This window comes from Cavia porcellus, unplaced genomic scaffold (assembly GCF_034190915.1).
Source record: "Cavia porcellus strain 051 isolate PalLab524CR breed Dunkin Hartley unplaced genomic scaffold, mCavPor4.1 scaffold_28, whole genome shotgun sequence".
Lineage (NCBI taxonomy): Eukaryota > Metazoa > Chordata > Mammalia > Rodentia > Caviidae > Cavia > Cavia porcellus.
The window spans coordinates 27,225,262-27,242,525 of NW_026947511.1; the positions used below are offsets into that span (position 1 = coordinate 27,225,262).

Below are 17,264 nucleotides of genomic sequence, written 5' to 3' on the forward strand. Positions count from 1 at the left end.
ATTTTGCAAAAAAAAAAAAAAAAAAAAAAAAAAAAAACACCTTTCAGCCCTCAAAGAGGAGCAGCATGTTGAACTATTGCTGTGAATGTGGCAGAATTTATCTCATTTGTTCCCCAAATTGTGTAACTTGAACATGTTGATACTGAGAACCAGACCTTGCACTGCCTTCTGGTTTGGGTGACCACTGTGAGCTTCTTTCCTGCCTGTACACAGAATTGCCATGTAGAGTTTCCACCAACCCATGAGTGTTTATTTAGCATTTTTCACACAGTGCGTGGTGTGCTGGGCACTGTGAAATGAATGAAAATGCTTGACACAAATTCTCATGGGACCTAAACAAATAAGTATTAGTGATTTTCAAGACACATTAAACCATTTTTCTTCTTCATAGTGATCTGTCTACTCCTTTTACATCCTTCCCCTACCCCCAAACCTAGAAGTACTTCCTTAAAAGTCTGATTTGTCTCTTTTTCTATACTTTCTGTATTGGGTGTATCCACCTCAGACCTGACATTCTTTAAGTGAGAAATAGTTTTAGCGCCACTGCTGTAAATGGCTCTTCAGTTTGGAGGCAGGATGTAGCAGAGAGAAACAGACCACATACAGAGATGGAAAGATGTTAAGCTTGGTGTTACATCTCTCACCTTTGCTAAGAAAGAGGCTTGGAGGATGCTGTTTATTTTTCTGTTTATTTTGTTAGTCTGTGTGTGTCCTGTCACCTGAAATAGATTTCACAAGTAAATATACCATGTGTTGATTTTGGGAACCACTACAGCAGACTTTGGCTGTTTCTTTTAAGTAAGCACTTGTAGGTGGCCGGATTCCCTCTGCCCTGCAAATTTAATTGGGGCTGACTTTCCATTTGTCCTTAGTGATTGTCCTGCAAGACTAGGAAAATACCCCCAAAGGAAAAGATAATTGTTAAATGTTAACATTTAAGTTGAAAAAAAATTGTGTTAATGTTTTCCATCTTCCAAATAAAACTTTATTTCTCTCCTACATGGTGGAAATGTTTAAAAGGTTTCAGATTTTAACTTGAGCTTGTAAAGTTCACCTGGAACAGACGTAGAATATTATAGAACCCTAGACTAGGAAGTGCTAAGTGCATTTAGGGAGGCCGGGAAGAGAATTGGCTTCCAGCTTACAGGTGAGGTCTTAGTTGGGTGCCACCCACGGGAGCTACTCCACAGTAGGCTTTGCAGGTCACGGCTCGGTTTTCTTGCGTTATTCTTTGTCTCTGCATTGATCCTTGTGGCAGAGACCTAATCCCCCTTCCTTTAATGCTGGACTCTTGGATCTTCAGTCTTTTGGGGCTTGTGCTAGGGTAGATGCTGCAATTTTTCACCCTTGTCAATGATTAGGAAACAGATCTGTGCACAGCATGATGGGGGATTAGTGTGGAACTGGAGGCTTCTTCCATTTTACTCTGAGCCTGGACTGCTGTAACCAGGTGTAGGACTGAAACTACTTTATCTCACATCTTCCCTCTAAAAGAAGACTGTTACCTTCTGAGCTTGTATTCGCTCTATTCCTTCAGAATTTCAAGATATAAGTGGTGATCTCAAATCGTTTACTAAGTCTTCCCTGTGGCAGTTCCTGAAGCACCTCAGTGGCCAGAATGGGCACCTATGGTGGGTGGTGAGTGGCTAGTAGCATGGGGCAGTTCAGCACAGTTTTCCATACAAGTCCCTTTGTGATCATGGTTACTGTCCCACCTAGGTGGACATGCGAGAGCTTCCTCGATTGTTGACTGAGGTGGATTGGTACTCAGAGGGGTGTGACTTTAGGCTTCTGAGCAAGGGACCTGGTTCACATTTTCTCTAGGAAGAAACAGTGATGTAAATGTTGTCCCACATTATGCACAGGCACAGTTGAGGGGCAAGTCAGAGGATATATTTCCTTAGTGAAAGCCAATTTTAAAGCATTGTTCGTTGGCTCAGATTGTAACTCTTGGTTCCCGTAGAAAATCAGTTAGCATTGTCAGTTGAGTGTTTGACCAGAATTTCATAAAGGGGTTAAGAAAAAAAACTAGCAATAGCAAAGAAGCGCAGTGCTAAGGAAGGCAGAGAGCCACTTAGGACTGTCCTAGGACTGAAGGTCCGGGTGACCACACTGTATGGTGAATGTCTCCAGGTAAACAATTACTTTGGAACAACAACAATTGCTATTAGTGCCCCTGACATACTGCCCCTTGCTTCAGACACACTCGTCCCATCCTTGTCCTGACTCTGAAGCAGCTCTGGAAGTCTTCTGTCTTTACTGGGTCTGATGAAAATACAGCAGATGTCGTTGCTATGTGCCACCCAGCCAAAAGCAGGCTGTAAGAACGTTCTACTGTGTCCTCATCCACCTTCTGCACCTAGTCTGTCACCATGCAACCCTCGACTCTTCCCCAAAGTCAAAATGACTGTGGGAGAGTAAGTGTTTCAAGTTGATTCAGGACACCTTAAAATGAAAGACAGGAAAGAGGACTTCCAGAACTGCTTCTGAAGGAGGCAAGAGTGATGGGACAAGTGTGTTCTGAGTGAGAAGCAGTAATCCCAGGGGCACTCAGGCACTCAGGGCGACGTGTCTTCTCCTGAATGAATTCACTGGCTTTTTTAAAAATCAGGAATTGAACACACAGCCATGCATTTGCCAAGCAGGTGGTGTGCCATTGAGCTACATCCCTGGTCCTGTGATGAATTTGTTTAATAAAAAGGAAATGGTCACGGTATTGTGGATCCGATCTTGTAGCTGCACAGGGTGAGTAGCGCTGAACTGTGGCCAGGGGTACAGGCTCCTGCAGGGAGGTGTGAAGTTGTGACCAATTCCCTACTCTCTGAGCTCCTGCCACTTTCCTAGGCTGACCTAGGCCAGAAGTCGGGAAAGGAAGTGTTCTGATGAAACTTCTCCTGCTACGTGCGCATGAGTGTAGAAAGCGGCCTGTGGAGCTGGAAGGGAGGCGAGAGCACATTAAGTATCATTAGTGGTATCAGGAACTGTCTTGTAGGGTCAAAAAGAGCTGGATGTGGTGGCACACACTTGTAATCCCCATATTCTGGGAGGCTGATGCAGGAGGATTGCAAGCCTGAATCCCACTTTCCAATTTACCAAATTAATGGGACCCAAAATTAACGAGATCCTGTCTCAAAATAAAAAAAAAAATAAAAAAGGGCTAGGGTTGTAGCTAAGGGTGAAATCTTTGGGTTCAATCCCCACCACTGCAATAAAACAAACAATAAAATAAAAATTTTAAAAAGAGACCAGGTATGGTAGATAATATCTGTAATCCCGTAATTTGGAGGATGAGGCAGGAAAATCTCTGTGTGTTTGAGGCCACCTTGAATTACAGAGTGAGATCTTGTCTCAAAACAAAATTTTAAAGTATCAGGGGCCAGGGATATAGTTCAGTGGCACAGTGCCTGCCTGGCAAGCATGAGGTCTTGAGTTTAATTCCCAGTAACAAAAAAGGAAAGAAAAAAGCATCAGAACCCAAAGTATGAAGATGGCAACATTAGATGAGGCTGAACTTACAGAACAATTCTATGCTTTTTTGACAACTCAGCCATACATGTTCATCTAAAATGATTTCACTATAAAAAATACAGGCATCCTTGTGTGGGTGGGGTTGTACATTCATATATTCTTCATTCTCTTCCCTTGACTGGGGTGGGATGTGTTCTAGCCATTTGGTTATAAAATGCCATCACAGTAGTAACAGTGTTTGGAAGAGCTGGGGAAACAAATATAAAGAAGTGTCAGTGGATATTAGACCAGGAAACTGTCTACAGAGGCCAACTGAGAAAAGAAAAAATGAAAACTTGAAGCAGAGTTGCTGCGGGACTTGATGCCGGTGGCCCTGCTCTGTTTGTCTCTGCTTCCTTCCTTTCTTGATGATGCTGATAAAGTGAGGAGCGAGTGGTGTGAGGTGCTGGCAGCGTGGGGCCTGCGTGTCACTAGCGTAGCAGAAGACAAAACATTTGTATGTAGCTGTGCTTACATGTCTGCCAGAAGCAAATAAAGCATATGAGGGTCACGATCCACTTTTCTTTTTATCTTTTTTTTTTTTTAGACACAGGGTTTTGGTATGTAGTTCAGGCTGGCCTTGGACTTATGGTGACTCTTCTGCTTCAGCTTCCAAAGTATGGGGATTATAAAGGTGCACCACCACATCTAGTTTGTAATTGGGATTGACAGTGTTATCAAAATATTTAGGGCCACTGCGAAGTCTGAATTAAATGCTCCATCTGAGTTCCTTTCTGAGTAACATTTGAGCACATACCAAATGCTGGGGCGGTAATGGTAAATGTAAGATCATTGTGTTTCCTGCTTTCTAGGAGATTAAATGCCACTGAGGAAAGTCAAGGAGGAAAAAAGAAAACACATGACAAATTGTAGCACATGTATTGGAAGACAGAAACATGAGTGTGAGGCTAGGGAAAAATCATTGTAAGAGACATATTTGGTATCTTTTGAGAACTCTTCCTTTATATTATAAATTATTATGATATACATTAATGTTGGTTTAAAAGGAACATACAGTTAAAGTTGGGCATGGTGGCACACACCTGTAATCCCAGCACTCAGGAGGCTGAGGGAGGAGGATCGCTGCAAATTCTAGACAGCCTGAGCTACAAAGTGAGTTCAAGGACAGCCTCCCAAGTGGTAGGATTACAGGCGTGAGCCACCACACTCTGGCTATTTATTTATTTATTTACTTATTTTCTGCACACATAATTAATAGTTTTGTTTCAGTTAGCCAAATAAATCATTGGTTATATGATAGTTTTTCTTTTTAAACTGGTAATAAGGCAACATTCTATTACTTATAGCAACATCTTAGAAGATTTTAAAAAGCCTAGAAGATGGTGGTGGGTTCATGCTGTAATCTCTGTTACCTGTGAGCCTGAGACTGGAGCATCATAAATATGAGGTCAGGCTAATTGGTTTAGGGAGAACTTGTCTCAAAATGAAAAGGGTTGGTGTGTAGCAAAGTGGTACAGTACCCCTGAGCTCTATTCCTGGTACCAGAGAGAAAAGATAGTTTAAATGTTAAATTTGAAGCTGGGCGTGGTGGTACACAGCTGTAATCTCACCACTTGGCAAGCTGAGGCAGGAGGATGGCTTCTGAGTGTGAAGCTAGCCTGGGCTACAAAGCAAGGCTGTCTCAAAAAACAAAAAAAAGTTAAGCTTGACCGTTGCTACACGTGCCATTTTGATAGAAGGCTTTACCATCAAGGGCAAGTAATTTATACTTCTGGGTGTAATGGGCCAGGGAACAAAAATTTGGTGTGGATAGCAAGAACATCCACACAAAATGCACGTTACAAATTAACGATTGAAAGAAGGTAATTTCAGAATGCCAGAGAGTCACGTAAATTTAAAAACTTAGTTCTGTGACTCAACACATCATCTTTATTTCTCATTATGTCATATGCTGGCAAAAACTGTTAGCGACGTGTGCTTCTCCAGCAGTGTTTATTCACACAATCAAAGGCACACATGCGGCTTCTGATCCACAGAGCCAGAAACTGTGGCACAGTGTTTTGCAGAGTCTGGATCGCGGGTGTCAGGCAGGCTTGCGCCCACAGAGCCCGCTCATTCATTCACTCGCTTGTCACCAGGGCCTGCATCCGCTCTGGGATTTCTAGGAACGATCCCAAACGAATCAGAGTGAAAGGAAGCCAAGTAGGGTTGGACCGGCTGGAGGAAAATTTCATTCAGGCTACAAAGAAAAAAAAAATTATGAAGTCACCTTCTTAGTGCACAGAACATAGGCTTTGTGTCTTGAGTATTTATACTTGTGCATATTTGTTTTGATGGTGGTGGGTTTGCTTGCTTGCTTGCTTGCTTGTTTGTTTGTTTGAGGCAAGGATTTGCCATGGGTTTTAGGCTGGCCTGGAACTCACTTTGCTCAGTATGTGGCAGGCTGGCCTCGAACTCACAGTGACCCTGTTGCACCACCACATCTGACTGCCACAATGGTTTTCAAGAGAAGTGATGCAACCTTTTTGTCATCCACATTTAAAATATATTGATGTCGCATGAATTTGGGGGAAATACAAACTCTTCTCAATTCTTGGAAGCCAAGCGTTCAATGATAAGCTTATTTTAGGAACATGGTTATTTTAAATTACTAAGTGGCTATTTTAGATATATCTCTTCACACGTGAGTGAATTTAATTTGAAATAGGATGCATGCCTACACCCACATGAAATCAAAGAATTGGGAAGCCAATGAGGTAGTGAATGTTTAGAGCAGAATAAAAAATAGAGCACCTGCCTGGCAAGTAGGAGGTCATGAGTTGTACCAAAAAACAAACAAACAAAAAGAATGAAAGATAGCTAGGGAAAAACGGAAGTTGGTGTTATGCAAATTGGAAGGGAATTAAGAGCTGTATGGGGGAAATAATGCAATTAAGATGTGTTGCGTGCCTGTGTCAGCTCCTCCTGATGAGTGAGGGCCTTACTTCTGTAGTGCAGATGTGTACTAATAAAAATGTAAACAACAAATGAAAGCAATGTTTAGAATAGCGTGGTACATAGTGATCTAGCATGTCCAAAGGAACATGTTGCTAAATTATTATTATGTCTTTTTTGAGACGGGGTCTCACTATACAGTTCAGGATGGCCTTGAGCTCACTTGGTAGCTCAGGCTGTTCTTGAATGGCAATGAATCCTCCCGCCTCAGCCTCTGAGTGCTGAGATTATAGGCATGAGCCACCACACCTGGCATGTTGCTAAATTATTAATGAACCATTCAGGAGTATGGATTTGCTAGCAATATATTAACTTAATTGCCTCTTATAGAAATATCAGCCTATATCCTCACCCAAAAAAATCACTTTTTCTTTCCTTTTCAAAGGAAAATCACTTTTTCTTTCCTTTTCTTTCTTTTCCTTTTCACTTCTGCTTCTACAAATCTGTACCTTTCTCTTGTGACATTGCTGTGGATGGAACCCAGGGCTTCATGAGTGCTAGGCAAGTGCTTATCACTGAGCTCCATACCTGTCTCTTATTTTATTTTATTTTATTTTTTAAAAGGATTTTTTTGGGTGTTGTTTTGTTTTGTTTTTTACTACCTTCTTTTTTGGTACTGGGAATCAAACTCAAGGCCTTACACTTGCCAGGCAGGTGCAATGCTGCTGAAATAAATCCCAGTCACTGTATCTTATTTTAGAAGGAAGAAATGTTTCTAAAATACTTAAGGAGTATTCAATTATTAATTATTCTCCTTATAATTGTATTCCAGTTCTTGAAATAAGCTTTAACTTATTCTAAACATAACTACTGAAAACTATAAGGAAATATATCTGAAATGTTCTGAGCATTTACATTTTTATGCAGCAGATATTAGGACTTTTAGTTACTTTCTAATTTTAAATACTATTATCATCACTATAATCAGTTTTTTTGAGTCAGGGTCTCTATGTAATTCAGACTAACCTTGATGATCCTCTGCCTCAGCCTTCCAAAGCTGGGATTATAGGCATTATTTTTAAAATTTTAACTCTGCATTTTTGGGTGTTAGTAGCAACACAGGGAAGGTATGTAATTAGGAAATCTAGTTGAACAACTGAGCCCCATTATCTTATGTCTGTAAAAATGGGAACAAGTAATAACCCACAGGATTGTTGGTAGATTTTTTTTTGAGACAAGATCTCACTATGTAGCACAGGCTGGCCTCCAGGTTGTAGCAGTTCTCCTGCCTCAGCCTCCTGAGTGCTGGAATTAAAGGTGTGTGCCACCATGCCCAGCTGTTAGATTATTATAAATAAAATATAATAAAATATAGAGCAGTTATCCCATGAATAGTGGATCTCCAGTACATGTTGCTATCTTCATTAATACTGTTCTTTTTGTGATAAGTAGGTGAAATAAAAACTTTATAAACTATTGAAGCACTCAGGTTTTAAGTTGCCTCTCTTTTTTTTATAAGCTTTTTCAGTGGAGGAGCAGCTTTCACCACATCTGTCAGAATAACATGGCCGCGGGTGCAGTCAACCAACCATCAGTCTGATGAGGGGATGAGTTAGTGGATAGAATATACTAGATTTGGTTAGTCAGGGCTGAGCTCTAGAACTTAGTGTATTGGCCAGGTGCAGCTGCTCTGGAGGCAGTTTGAGATCAGTTTGAGACTAACTTATGAAACATAGAGAGACCCTGTCTCAAAAACAAAACAAACAAGAAACAACCTGGTATTAGTTGAAATTAAAACAAAGTGACACACCTGTAATCCCAGCACTTGGGAGGCCAAGGCAGGAAGATCACTGTGAATTTCAGGCCAGCTTAGGCTAGATAGCAAGACCCTGTCTCCAAAATCAATCAATCAATCAATCAATCAATCAATCAATCAATAAAAGGAAGGGATTAAGAGAAAAGAGAGGCTATTGTAATGACATTTGGGCACATGGGAGAAGCACTCACATCACCTGTGGTAGTCTCTGTGTTGAGTTGCTCTGGAAATCAGGATATATATCCAGTATATTTAATGTGATAAGTTAATTTGTCTTTACCTTTTTACTCAGGAAAACCTACAATTACAGAAAAGTTTTAAGAATACATGGAATATCAGTAAGTTTTTATTCACACACTGACCCCTCCCCACTGTTGAATGTCTGTTCTGAGAACAGGAAAGTTCTACAGAACCACAGTATAAATATCACACCAGACACACTGAGTTCTGCTCTTTAATACCATACGCTATACTCCTAAGCTTCCTGAGGGCCTTCCCGATCCAGCATCCAGTTCTAGATTGCATCTTGGACTGGGTGGTCATTCACTTGACCGCAAGGCCCTACACTGACCTTCACCCTCAGCTCCTTATTTTTACTTTTAAGTCAGGCTTTCCCAATGTCATGAAGTTCCCCTGATGGAGCTCAAACTTTCCACCCTTCTGCCTCAGCTTCCCAGAGTGCTGGGAGGGGAGCTGAGTGCCTTTATGCCATAGACATGGTGTCACTGGTCTCTTTTTTCTCGTACTTCCCGCACCAGTGAGTGGGTATGGAGTCCGTCCTTTTTTGTGGCCGCACTGGGGACTGAACCTGGGAAATGCTAAGCTTCTGCTCTTGCTCCTTTGATTGGATTCTGAGGCAGATTCTCTCTGGCTTGTCCAGGCTGGCTGAGTGGGTGGTTCTGTGTCAGCCTCCAGGAGTCCTGGGGTCCTGGTGCACTCTGCAGGAGAACATTGACTTGTGAGGGCCTGGATTCCAAGGGAGGGCGCTGCAGGTTGGTGAGACAGCGGTAGCAGGGGAGACTTGGAGATGAGCTTGAGACACTGCTTCTGCACCACTGGGGTTGGGGTGGGCAGTAGTGAAAGGCATGCTAACGCTTGCCATCGGAGGGAAGCAGAGAATAAGATAAACTAGTGGTATTTATCCAGCCCGGAGGGACAGTGACAAAAACACTACTGAAGTATGAGTTTTGGTGAATTTTAGAAAAATATTTGCTGATTAAAATAAAAACTGAAGCTGGGTGTGGTGGGTGCACCCCTGTAATCCCAGTACTCAGAAAGCTGAGGCAGGAAGATTCCTATGAGTTCGAGGCTTGCCTGCATTACATAGTGAGATCCTACCTCAAAAAAACAAAAATAAAATAAAAACTGGTTTCAAGAGGTTAATGTGTCCCTGACTCTGTGAAACATGGTTTCTATGCTCTCTGGGTGGACAGTGTAGATAACTGCAGCCCAGAACTTTGAGTCGGAAATGTAATCCAGCTGGGTCCAGGCTTATTTATCTTTTTGAGATAGGGTTTCACCATGCAGTTCTGGCTGGTCTTGAATTCACTTTGTAGCTCAGGCTGGCCTTATACTTGCAGAGATCCTTCTGACTCAGCCTATCAAGTGCTGGGCTCCACGATGCCCGACTCTTGGGTTTATTTAAAGTCTCTGATACTTGATCACTTCATTAAAACAAATTAGGACCATCAGGATTCAACGTTGCTTGGACCCATTTCTGAAGATACAATATAAATGGTAAGGGTATAACAATCCTCGGCAGTCTATTTCTGCTTAGTATAATTTCTAGGGAAAAATTGTGAAGATTAATTTGGTCATGGTCGTGGCAGCAAAAAGTTAGAAATAATGTGTGTTCCCAGTTTGATGTTTCAGTCAGAAAACTTAGTCATATTCATTAGCTGAGAGATATAAAACTACATAACTGCACTATGAAACTATATCTTGCACTCCTGCTTCCTTCTCAGGACTTACAATTTTTTTAAAAAGGTGGTTTTTTTGAGACAATATCTCATTATGTAGTTCGGGCTGCCCTTGAATTTTGCCGATCCTCCTGCCTCAGCTTCCTTAGGGCTAGATTACAGATACTTGTCATCACACCTGCCTTAAAAAATGTTTTTGGGGCCTGGAGATTTAGCTCAGTGGCATAAGCGCCTGCCTTGCAAGCAGGCAGTCCTGAGTTCGATCCCCAGTACCGATAAAAAGGAAAAAGACAAAAAAAAAAATGTTTTTGACATAATTTTCTTCTTTTTTTGGGGGGAAGGGGGAGGAAGTACCAGAAAATGAATTCAGGACCTCGCCCTTGCCAAGCAGGACTGTGTGATTGAGCTATATCCCCAGCACCATAATTTCAAACACAAAGAAAGCTATAGAGAAATACTACAAAGTATTCCCGTGCACCCTCTTCTCTCAAATTCCTGATTTTGCTTCGTCCTTTCTTTCTCTTTCTCCATATAAATTAATAGGTATTTTTATCCATCCCCAAACTCTTCAAAAATAAATTTCAGAAATAATATCCTTTTTACTCTAAATACTACAGCATATATTCCCGGCAATTGAAGACATCACATAGTTCCACAATTAAATCACTACACTATGAAGGTCAAACTAAGAAAGTTAAGCAGTAGGATGCTATGCTGTTTTTTATTGAATCTACTGATCAGTAGTCTGTTATTTCTGTGTTTATCCTAATCCCTTATACACCAAACAATAATCTTATCAGGTACTGCATTCAGCTGTCTCTTAATATTCTCAACCAGAGAGCACAAATCAGGTTTATCCTTTTTTTTTGGGGGGGGGGGTACCGAGGATCAAACTCATAACTGCACACTTGCAAGGCAGGTACTTATGCCACAGAGCTAAATCCCCAGCTGCTAGGTTTATCCTTTTTTCCTTTTCTCTGTTTTTCTTTTTTTGAGACAGGATCACTCACTGTAGTCTGGCCTTGATGTTACTGTATCCCGGGCTGACCTGCAACTTTGAGTGATCCTCCTGCCCAGGGGCCTCCCGAGTGCTTCGATTACAGGTGTACGGCACCATGCATGGCTACTTCAGTTATTTTTGTAGAATGTCTCTCCATGTGCCTTTATATGTGCTCATGGTGAGGTTCAGTTAATCACTGTTAACATGGATTCTTTAGAAGTGAGCTATGCCCTCTGCACATCACACCTACCTGCCCACAATGTCAGTTTGTCTCATTATTGTCATTTTAACTCTGTCCAGTCGGTCAGGTTGTGTTTGCCATACTGTTAAAGTAAATCTTTTGCATTTTGCAATTGCATAATCCCTCAAGGAGTTAACTTTAAGATCATGTAAAATTCTTTGTGGTGGGGAAGTTGATTGATGAGAAAGGTTGGCCAGCATGCCCAAGGCCTTAGGGTTGATTCTTAGCACTGAACAAACACAACCAAATGAAAAACTATCAGTGTGCTATTTGTCTGTCTGTTTTTCTGTCTCTCTCTGTGGGGATTGAATCTAGAGCCTCATATATGCTAGGCGAGTGCTGTTGTCCTGAACAGCCCTTTTTACTTTTTTTCCAGCCCTTTTAATTTTTGAGACTAAGTCTTGCTGACTTCAAACTTGCAGTCTTCTGCCTCAGCTTCCTGAGTAACCAGAATTACAGGCCTGTACCCCCCATATCTGGCTGTGGACTTTATTTTAGCTGAAATATTCTATTTGGTACTGAATTCTGTTTCAGCACTATTTATGAGCATAGAAATGGCAGATGTCTTCAGTTTTAAAGAGAAGACAAGTAAAGGTTTTAAGTAAAATGAAATATAGTGAAATGGGTAACTTCAGTTGAAAAAGTAGACTCAGGTTCCTGTGCTTCGGACTGCAGTCATCTTACTTGGGTATGAAGGGAAAAAGGAGCTACTGGGGGAAGGTGCCATGCAGACAGGGTTCAAAGGAATGTCAGACAGACTTCATTCCTCCTTTATCTTGCCTTTTCCTGCTCTTGTCTTCCTGTAGTCTTATCTTACCAGGAATTTTGAAAAAGAATGAAACCCTATCTTGAGAAACTCAGGAAGACAAAGTAAAACAGAAAGTTTTATCAGTTAGGGACAACCTACTCTTCCAGTCTAGGACTAGTGACTTTGAAGAGAAGCAAGGAGATTTAGGGCCAGATAGGAAAGAAATCAGTCCAGTGTCCAAGAGGACAAACTCAAGAAAGCCACAAACATTACCTTGCCATCTTTCAGTGAATTTACAGCCTACAGGGCTCACAACCAAGGGGTTCTGCAATCCACAAGTCAAACGAATGCAAATTAATCACTGGGATTTAAAAAGAAAATATGGTTAATTCATTTAAAAATAGTCATTTTAAATTATAAAAATAACACACTAGCCAAATGTGGTGGTGCACACCTGTTATCCCAACTCTCTGGGAGGCAGAGGCAGGAAAATCACAAGTTTGAGCCCAGCCTGAGAAATTTAGTGACTTAGTGAGATCTTGTCTCAAAATTTAAAATTTTAAAAAGTGCTGAGAATATAGTTCAGTGCAAAGGTCCTGAGTGCGATCCCCAGCATGACTAAGAATAATGATAAATTTTCAAAACTAGTCTAGAAAGTAAAACAAAAATGCACAAAGGAAACCAAGCTTGCATTCTGTGTGGGTCCTCTTGCTGGACATCCCTGCCCAGCTTTGTGCAGAGCTGGACCACAGTGACATAGGATGGGGACAGTGTTGTCATTTACATGAATTTGTATTGTGAACTGACAAATTGTTATAAATGCCTAAGGGGATTCCTGGGTATGGTGTGGACTAATGACAGGAGACTAATTACCATCTATTTCCTCAAATACTTATTCTTGTGGCAAGAAGATCTCAAATGTACTCTTTTGAATATACAGTGCGTTAGCATTAGCTACATTCATACTGAAGTGCGGGCACTTTTTGGAGTGCATTTAACAGTGAAATACTCAAATTGTAACTGTTTTTAAGCTAGCTTTCATTTTATCGTGTCCACCTTGCACTTGCCAGCCAGGCGCTTCTGCCACTGAGCTAAACCCTCAGCCCTTTAAACCAGTTTTGATGAACACATGGCAAAAACTCCCATCTGTAGCCCAGCATGCTTCTTCTAGCCTCTTTCTGATCAGCTATTCCCTCTCTAAGTAGCTGGTGTTCTGATTTTTATCACCAACCCCATGGTAAATTTTGTCTCCTGTACACTTTTTCGCTCACGAATGGAATTGTACAGATTATACTGTTTCATGTCTTGCTTCTTTTACTTAAGATTAGGATGGATAATCAATACCCTTGTTTTTGGTTTGTGGGACTAGAGACTGAACAAAGGACTTTTGCGTTGTCCTTTCTTGCCCTAGCCCTTCCTCTAATTTTTAATTTTGAGACTGGGTTTTGCTAAGTTTTACAGGTTAGACTCAAAATTTTAATTCTCTTGCCGCAGCCTTCCAAAGTGCTGAGATTGTAGACATACATCACATTGCCTAATTCCTCAATATGAACATCTTATGGTTGCTTTTTCATTTTTTTGAGACAGGGTCTCGAGGTATAGTTTAGACTGTCTTCAACCCATTATGTAACCCAGGCTAGCTTTGAACTTGAGGGATCCTTTTGCCTCAGGCTCCCAAGTTCTGGACTTAACTGGTGTGTGCCAGCAACTCTGATACAGCTGTCTTTAAAAAAAAAGAAAAAAGCTTTATTTTCCCCAGGCTCCAGAATTTGAGAAATACTTATTATGTAAGCAAAGAAACAGCAGCTTTATTGGGATATAATTCCTATAGCATACGATTCACTCACAGAAAGCACACAGTCCAATGACTTTTAGTATTTTCACAGCTGGGTACCGTGATCATGATACTTAGGGCATTCAAATTGTTACCTCCAAAAATGACAGTTTACTTTTGCTGTCACCACACAGTCCCTTCATCATCCTAACTATTGGCAGTCACTACTGTACTTTCTATCTCTCTGAGACAGCTTGTTGTAGACATTTTCATTTATTCATTCTAGTGATAGCTATGGGTTTGTTTGTTTGTTTTGTTTTGGTACCAGGGATTGAACTCATGACCTTGAACTTGTCAGGCAGGCACTTAGGCCACTAAGTTAAATCCCTGGCCCCTACATTCATTTTTTGAAATTTATTTATTCAGGGTTTTTTTTAAAGATAAGGCCTCACTATATATTCCAGGCTGGCCTTGAATTCTATGTATCTCAAACTGGGCTTAAACTGGCAATTCTCCTGCCTCAGCTTCTCAAGTGTTGAAATTACAGGTGTGCATCACCATGCCTGGCTTATGTTCATTTTAATTGTTACCATGTGGTGTCTTATAATACCTGCTTTAAAAAAAATTTTTTTTTTGAGACAGAGTTTCCATCCCTATGCAGTTTAGGCTGGCCTTGAATTTCTTTTGTAGCCCAGAATGGCTTCGAATTCACAGCGATCCTTCTGTCTCAGAATACAACCATGCCCAGTTTAAATTTATTTGTGAATAGTATTCTCACCTGAAAGGTAGTCACATGTATTAGGATATTAATTAGAATAACATTTATTGAAAAACTCCATAAATTGGCTTTGAGTTTTTAAGTGTTACAACAGTTGTTACAGTAAACATCTGGATTGGATGTAAATTTTTTCTAAAGATGCTATATAATCTATGTAAATGTGGCATTGAGTTCATAATAACAGCATCAGGAAGAATAAAGTTGAAATTGTAAAGTAAAACCTAATTTTGGTTTGGTTTGGTTTTTATTCGAAAGTCTTATGGCAAATTTTGGTAGCTATACAAAGAAGCAGAACCTGACACGTTTTTTCCCATTTGCTCTCCATCTTTGGGTTGAAGAATAGATAAAAGATAGGAATTGAACCTCAGAATGTTTAACAATATCACAGAAGTTCCTGTTCAGTCTGAAGACTTTCCCTGTCTAAATGAGCAGGGTGGAGTCGGCACCTCGGACCTTGCGGGGAAGAACATCTAGATGTCTTCAGCGAGTGTGTGACAGCAGAAGGAATGAAGGGCAGTCACTGTCAGAAAATATAAAATAAAAACAAAACCAAGCTGGGTGTGGTTGGTGCATGCCTATAATCCCAGCATCATAGGATGCTGAGGTAGAAGGATTGAGGCGAATTCCAGGCCAGCCAGGCTACAAAATGAGATTCTGTCTCAAACAAAAACCAAACGAAACCAAAACAAAACAAAAACAAAAAAACAGAAGAAAGAAAGACAAGAATCTTAAGTGGGAAATTTCACAAAGCAAAAAATATATACATCCAAGAAACCCTGTTTTCGGGGTTAGTAGGGCACAGTCCTGGGAGTTGAACTCCAGGCCATCATCTGAGCTACATCTCCAGCCTGATTTTTATTTTGAGAATTTGGAATTCTTCTGCTTCGGCCTCCCAGAGTATCAGGATTTACAAGTATGTGCTACAAGAAGTAATTTTTAAATGCCTGGCCTCTATAATAATTTCAAAAGCATGTAATAGAATACTTTTTTCCTTCTCAGTTTGTAAAGAAAAAAAAAAGATCGATAACCATTAGAAAAGAGTTAAAATGGGATATCTTAACCCTCCATGGGAACAGCAGTTAGTCCTATCTTTTTGGACAGCAGTTGGGATCAAAAGTCCACAGGATCAATCTCTAGGGGCCTGGGGCCCTATCTTAAGTGGCAGAGCTCTTGCCTAGCATTCAAGAAGCTCTGGGTCGGATTCCTGGCTCTAGAACACAAAATAAAACACAAAGTATCACTGAACAGTTTTCAGGGCTGGGGATGTAGCTCAGTGGTAAAGTGATTGCTATGCAAGTGTAAGTCCTGGGTTTGTTCCTCAGCACTAAGCTAAATAAATTGTACAGATCTACACAGAGGAAGAAGGATTTCCGGATGTTGTTTTGTCAGGTCTCTTGGTACACACCTGTAATCCCAGCACTATAGGAGGCTGAGGCAAGATTGCAAGTTCAGTCCTCAATGAGACCCTGTCTCAAAAATGGAAAAGAGCTGTGGGTATAGCTCAATGCAGAGGCCCCAGCTTTAATTCCCAGTATTGCACCCCCACTTCGAAAAAGAAAAAAAGCATTATTTTAAGTTGGATAGAATCAGGTTACAAAATGATATCTATAGCATGTTTGGTTTCTGGTTTTAAATACATAGAATAAAGTAAAATGAATATATATGTAGCATTAATTAATACTGAGATGATTAAAAAAATACTGAGATTGAAGAGTTTTTTTGTCTGATTTTCTTTCCTTATCTACATATGTTGGGTTTTAAAGTTTTCCTGAAATGAGACTGTAGTAAAATCAAAGAAATTTCAAATTATAAAGAAAAACACTGTCTGCTACTTTAGGATTAAACAACACAGTAAACAGCATACTGAACCTTGCGAAATCCACTTCCTATCTCTAAAAGTTCTACTTTTAAAACTGAACCTTATACCGGGGTGTGGTGATGCACACCTGTAATCCCAGCACTTGAGAGGCTGAGGCAGAAGGATCACTTCAAGTTCGAGGCTAGCCTGGGCTACAAAGTGAGTGAGTTGAAGACCAACCTGAGATACAGTACATAAAAGACTGTCTCAAAAAAAAAAGAAAGAAAGAAAAAAAAAAGTAAATACATAAACACACTGCATCTTAGAAAAGGGCACTGGGGAAGGTGCTCTTGGCTCCAGACCATGAAAGGTATGAGTTTGTTTTTGATTTGGATCACCCTTCAAAAGGGTACAAAGAATTCCTTTACACCTTTACCACTTTGCCACAGTGCTAAGCTCCATATCCTTTGTGCCAGTATTAAAGTCAGGATGGCAACACAGATGGAATACAAGGCCCCCTTCTGATTTGGTCCATTTCCCCTCTCTCTGGAGCTCAGGATACAATCAAGGATTGCCCCTCTTTTTCTTTTCTTTGCTAGGCACGTGCTGCGTTGTGAGCCTCACCATCAGCCTGAGGGTTGTACCTCTTATTTAGATTTAGATGTGGGTGTCACTCATGTCACTGAAGCTTTGGGAGAATTCCCCTCAGTCTGGGTTTGCAGGGCATTGTCTCAAGGTTAAGTTCAGGGCTTGTCTGTCCAGCTAGAACAGCTCACGCCCTATCTATG

The 17,264-nt window shown here is 40.8% G+C and overlaps 1 protein-coding gene and 1 long non-coding RNA gene across 4 annotated transcripts in view; one reads left to right on the top strand and one right to left on the bottom strand.

Moving 5' to 3' along the window:
• Tet1 (tet methylcytosine dioxygenase 1) overlaps positions 1 to 17,264 on the top strand; it is a 98,223-nt gene that overhangs the window by 18,589 nt on the left and 62,370 nt on the right. The gene's annotated exons all lie outside the window — the stretch shown is intronic.
• Positions 8,489 to 17,264, bottom strand: part of LOC134473862 (uncharacterized) — a 28,592-nt gene continuing 19,816 nt past the window's right edge. Inside the window, exons 3-4 of the long non-coding RNA XR_010044322.1 lie at positions 12,400 to 12,487; positions 8,489 to 9,156 (exon numbers count right to left, since the gene is read on the bottom strand). This is a non-coding gene — a long non-coding RNA (uncharacterized LOC134473862). The remainder of the gene's footprint in view (positions 9,157 to 12,399; positions 12,488 to 17,264) is intronic.